Raw genomic sequence first — 6,072 nt, 5'->3', positions numbered from 1 at the left:
TGGAGAGGGGGTGGGGGGGGGGGGGGTATAATTTATTTTCTCTCAAGAACAGATATTATGAAACTTTGTTCCTGTGAATTGCATGTTTGTGAGTTATTATCATAAAAGAAACCCTAAGATGGTTACCAGAACCCAGGGAAACTTTAATTAATTGCCGTTAAAAATCGATTGGCACTGAAATAATTTTATTATTCCAGCATGACTGCAGAGTGAAAAAGAGACAAACCAGCAGTATGAAATCAATTTTCTGGGACAATTTTTCAATTTGGGGAGCATTATATGAAAATATTTGACTACTGTTGACCAATTAGAATCAAGTACTGCAGAAATCTGTGTAAAATCTTAGAGATTTTACCACTAGCATGCATCAGCATGACTTCAGATCTGCTTGATCGGCTCTTTTTTGCGCTCAAGTCTGTCTCTGTTGTGAAGGCATTAGTCTGGATGACTCTCATTCATGACTCACTGTATAAACAGAGCTCCACCCCACCTCTCTCTCTCTGAGCTGTCCTCAAAGAGCTCATGGGAGAGTTGATAACTATTATTACTCATGAAAATGAATGAAATTGGCTGTTCTGTCCAGGCGAGCACCAGGTATGGTAATAGCCTGCATGCTGTCACTGGGTAGAGGCAATTATTATCACATATTTTATCTATTCTAATTCTAATTTTGGTTAAGCTATTATTGTTTCATTTACCTGTAATAGTTTACAACATAGTAAAAGTCTAGATACGTGCTAATTAGAGTGCTAATTCCGTTCAAAAATTTGAAATGCACTGTGATGTCACCCACTTCAGACCAAAGAATTACATATCTATGGGATTTTCAATTATATATTATATTTTAATTTAAAAAAGAAGAAAAAGAAAATGGATACAAAAGCCACTGTTGCACAGGTTTACTAACCATACTGTTGTAAAACCTGAATACTATAAAAATAAATAAAAATAGCTTTTCTGCATAGTGGAGCACCAATGTTAATTCAGGCATGGAAATGTTTTTTTGTAGATACAACAACTCTCACTGTCACTATTCTAGACTCTTTTATTCTAGCTAGTCTAGTTCAATATAGGTTGAGCTATGATTAGTAGTTTACATCCTAGTGATATAATCTAGATTAGTGCCAAATAGACTAGGTCATGAGAAACAGACAGATGTCAGGTAAAATATTGTCTCATTGACTAATCGTCTGTATGTGTGTGCACACAGAAGACATGATTCAAGTTCGCAATTTAAAGCTATCTGAAACCATGTGTATGCAAAAATATGCCAGTGTCCTTAGAAACAAAAGTCTCTATTATTACAATAGCACCTCTGATTAGCTGTTGTGTTACAATAGCACGTAAATAGAAACCTCTAAAGCTCTGTACACACTGGATAATTTGCCAAACCTATCTGGACAATACGCTAGTATTACAGCCACAAATGAGGCTGAACTTGCTTTAGTTAGAGGGTACTTAGCATCCTCTAGCACCCAGTAGAACCAGGTCTGATCAAACATGAAGTCAGTCACCTTTCACGGGTTGCTTTAAGTAAGAAAAATACAATTATGAAATATTATATACAAATTAATGTAAAAAACAAATATATAAAATAGAATAAAACTGGTAGAAATCTACTGTTACTTTTTCCAACTTGAATGTCAACTTCTCAGGGGCACTTAAAGGGGTCATAGGATGCTACATGCACTTTTACAAGTTGTTTGAACTGAAATGTGTGTTGGCAGTGTGTGTACACAACCACCCTATAATAGTCTCTCTGAGAGCGGCTCGGAAGAGAGGGGCGGGGTCAGCAGAGCTCATTAACATTTAAAGGAAAATGCTACAAAAACGGCTTGATCTGAAAAGAGCTGTTTTTGACAGGGTAAAAAAGGTGTTTTTTACACTACCATTGAGAAATTTTAACCAAACTATGTTACAGACTTTTCATTAAGACCCTAAAGAATCATATCAACTTGTGGAAAATGGGCATCCTATGACCCCTTTAAGGCAACAGCGCACTGACTGCATAAGCGAGAAAGCGCGCAAAAGAAGTAGAATTGCGCACGCTCACTCACGTAGAACCTGGATTCATCAACATACTAGAGTTGGAACAAATTTATTTGCGTACACATCTTTTGTGAATCTGCACAAATTGTACGAAATTATTTGTGAAAATGACCCATTGTGAGGTTATTACGATTAAAGTACTTGAGCTAGGTCTGATTATATCAGTTATTTGGGTTTTAAAGTAAATGCGCATCAGTTTGGCTGCTTATTATGTAAAAAACAAAATCTCAACATAATGGGCTTCTAAAATGCGATTAAGTCCCTTATCTGGATTTGGATTTATTATATTATTATTATTATTATTATTATTATTATTGCATAAGTGTCGGCTAAATCCAGAAATGCACTATAATAATTTCCACTAAAGCTTTTAATGACATTATGCAGATGCGACACAAAAAAAAATCGTTGCTCATATAATGTCTTGTCTCCCTAACCGAGCACACCTGATTCAATGAATCACCATTAGTATAGTTCTCCATGTCCTGAAACACGTCAAATAAAATATGCATTGTTGGCATTTAGGACCAAGAAGCAGTACTGTCTTAACACTAACAAAAAGCAACCTGTAGTTTCATATTTTTTTAGATGTTTTAATAAATAGCATGTTAATATAAACATTTTAAAGTGGAATAAAATTGCAATAAAATAATGATGTGATTGAAAGTGGTGATGTCCAAGTTGGTTGTTTAGTTAGTTCTTAATTATTAGTCCATTGTTAACTGCTGACAGAAAATTGAGCACTCTTAACATGATTTAATTTCATAATATTTCTATAGATTTTCTTATACTGCTGAGTAAACTTTTTTTTTTTTTTTGAGAAGGCACTCCCTCACCTCTTTGTAAAAAATGCCCCAGTTTAATTGGTAGGTAAGTGTTAGACAGGCAAGCCTTAAATCCATTTTAATAATAGTTTTATATCTACAGCAGATTACAGCATGTACAGTTTATGTATTTTTCTTTCCGATAGCCCATGAGAACATTCTTATTGTTATGTTTGATCTAACTCTGATTCATCTCTGTGTTAGCCCAGTTCATCATGCTAGTTTGTAATGCATTTCCCCTGAATTGGTACTTTTAGCTATTTATTCTTATTTTGTGTATTTCCTATTTCAGTGTAAGTGGTGGAAGGTCAATAAAATTCAGAGAGAAAACACAAGAAATTCAGGTATACTTACCTCTGTTGATATTTATTTTTAGTAAAGAACAAAGACACAAAAGATCTATATAACTGGCCTGAACAATCAACAACTCGAGACGCCAATGTAAAATAATTTTCCTTGAAAGAAAAAGTGGATTTCTGAAGATTTTTTTCACAAATAGTTTTGTTGATACACTCTAAAAAATGCTGGGTTGTTTCAACCCAACATTGGGTCAAATATGGACTAACCCAGCTGTTGGGTTAAATTTTTACATTTAATTTTTAACCCAAAATTTAAGTTAGTCCATATTTGACCCAAAGTTGGGTTGAAACCCAGCATTTTTTAGAGTGTATATTTAATGTTGTTGATTTTACAGAATGAAAATAGTTTGAATGGCAGAGAATTCAAATAACGTTGAGGTAAGTTGAACCACTCTTGCTAGTACATAAATTTGTGTGCATATATTTTTGATCCAGATATACTTGAATTGACATAATGACACAATAGTTTTATTCTATACAGAACACTGACTTCGACATGCAAAAAGGCACATAAAACTACTTGTACTTCCAATCTCATATGCAACGGGTTATCTATACAGCTCTTGAAATAGTTGGGGTGACTCAACTCACCCACTGGCTTTTCTACAGTGTAAAACTTTCTCCCTCGATAAACATGATCTCACTGTGTAACAACCCACAGTGCCTGTGCGAGCATCACCTGAATGAATAAGAGTCATGTAGTGAATGTTAACACCCATGAGACCGCGGCTTGAACTTGTCCATGCAATCATCTCCCATTCATGCACTAAAGCCATGACAACAAGGTAAACATTTGCCAGTGGATGTACCTGCTGATTTCCTCTCTGCTTCTGTCCTCGTATGCAACAATAACCCTATTATTGTTATGTTCAGGACATATCAGATTCCTGGCTTTGCCGGTTTCTATCATAAATCATATTGCATCAGGGATACCTGGCATGCAGACAGATACTATGTACCGTTCTCACAATGTCAAACATCTGATGACTCCTGTGACCATGTTAGCACCTGTTGTGAAAGGTGTGACTGCTGATGGGAGTGTGATGTGAAGAGACAAAGGAAGGTCTTGTTCTCTGGCTGGCAGCTCTCGCTGTAATAATGTACTCAAATGTAACGAGCACGTGCTGTGTGTACACCTGCAAGGTTTTCTTGAGAGACTTTTTTATAGCATTATCCTTTTGGCTGACAAACTAGGATGACCCTGGGGGGACAGACGGTTGCCTTATAGTGTCTCTCTAATTTGGCTGCCTTTACTGAGGTTGATTTGTGGCTTTTCTGTAGCAGAATTTAGAAATGATCTCCCTGCTAAGCAGAACTGACTGTTATGTCACAAAGAAGACTTAAGCAACTCAAGGCATGCAGATGTATGTATGTTATATAATATATATTATGTACTAAACATACATATATTAAATAGATTTATTTTCCCCCACCAACATGAATTATCTCCAAAAGAAGTCAAAACATGCTTCTTTTATATATATTGACGACTGTTCAAAAGTTTGGGGTCTGTACGATTTTTTTTATGTTTTCGACCAAATAAATAAATAATAAACTTAGGCTGCATTTATTTGATTAAAAATACAATAAAATATACATATATATAATATGTATAATATCTAGCATGCACAAATATTAGAATTAAAATGTAAATTATTCCTGTGATGCAAAGCTGAATTTTCAGTTGAATCAGAATTTTCAATTGACATAATCTTTCAGAAATCATACTGATTTGCTGCCCAAAAATAGCTGCTATTATCAGTGTTGAAATCACTTGTGCTGCTTAATTCTTTTGATAAAAAACACACAATAATATTATAAATGACTTTACTGTCCCTTTGATTGATTGAATGCATCCCTGTTGTATAAAAAAATCTTACTGTTCCCAGACATTTCCAGTAAAATGTATATAACAGCTTACAGGTTATATACTGTCCTATAGTGAATATCTTAGCATTTACAATGCACATCCTCCACCCCTGTCAGTATCGACAGGTTCCTGTTACATGCTATAATTTATTATAGTTTATGCTACAGGCACAATGCATAACTACAGTTATACTTTAATTAGGGCCCTTCCTATTTTAATTGTGTGTAAAGCCAGCAGCTGCTGCCATTATGAAGGAAATAGTAACCCTTAGGGTGTATGTCTCTCTATATACAATAGCACAATATGTTATATTCAAGACAAACCAGTCCAATTGTCTCTACCAGAATATTAAGCCTAAACTGGCTTAATTTACACTTTATTTCGATTGTTCACTTTTCTAAAACTAACTAATTTGCAACAACATTTGAACTAACTGTCATTAGAGTATTAGTAGACTGTTAGGTTAGGATTAGGGCTAGTAAAATAAGTTGACGTGTTTTTGCAAAGTTACTTATAGTCTGCAGAATGTGTGTTGGGGGAACATCAAAATAAGCAGACAGTCTACCAATACTCTAATGACTGCTAGTTGACTTAAAAAGTTACTAGAATGTCTAAAGTGGACTATCAAAATAAAGTGTTACCATAATGGCAGGAATATTTTTATTTTTTTTTGCCCCGACTTACAGTCTGGAGAAGCTGATGAAAGTTGCCAAAAGTCAGAGCCAGTCTGCAGATTTGATATGACAGATTTCAGAGAAAATCGCAGACTCATGATTTTTTTAGCTTCAGATTTTGATTCCATGCAGTTGGAGGATATCAAACATGTTTGATATTTTGAGCATATTTTAAAACACATATTGTTTTAATTTTTCAAAATCGGTAAGTGTATGATAGACAGTTTTTTTTTTTTTTTTTTAAATCTGTTGGTGTAGTGCAGGGCTGTTCAAACTCGGTCCTGGAGGGCCGGTGT

Source organism: Sinocyclocheilus anshuiensis, unplaced genomic scaffold, assembly GCF_001515605.1.
Source record: "Sinocyclocheilus anshuiensis isolate Anshui unplaced genomic scaffold, SAMN03320099.WGS_v1.1 scaffold308, whole genome shotgun sequence".
Taxonomy (NCBI): Eukaryota; Metazoa; Chordata; class Actinopteri; order Cypriniformes; family Cyprinidae; genus Sinocyclocheilus; species Sinocyclocheilus anshuiensis.
The sequence above is the reverse complement of the archived record's forward strand: the minus strand, read 5'-3'. Positions refer to the sequence as shown.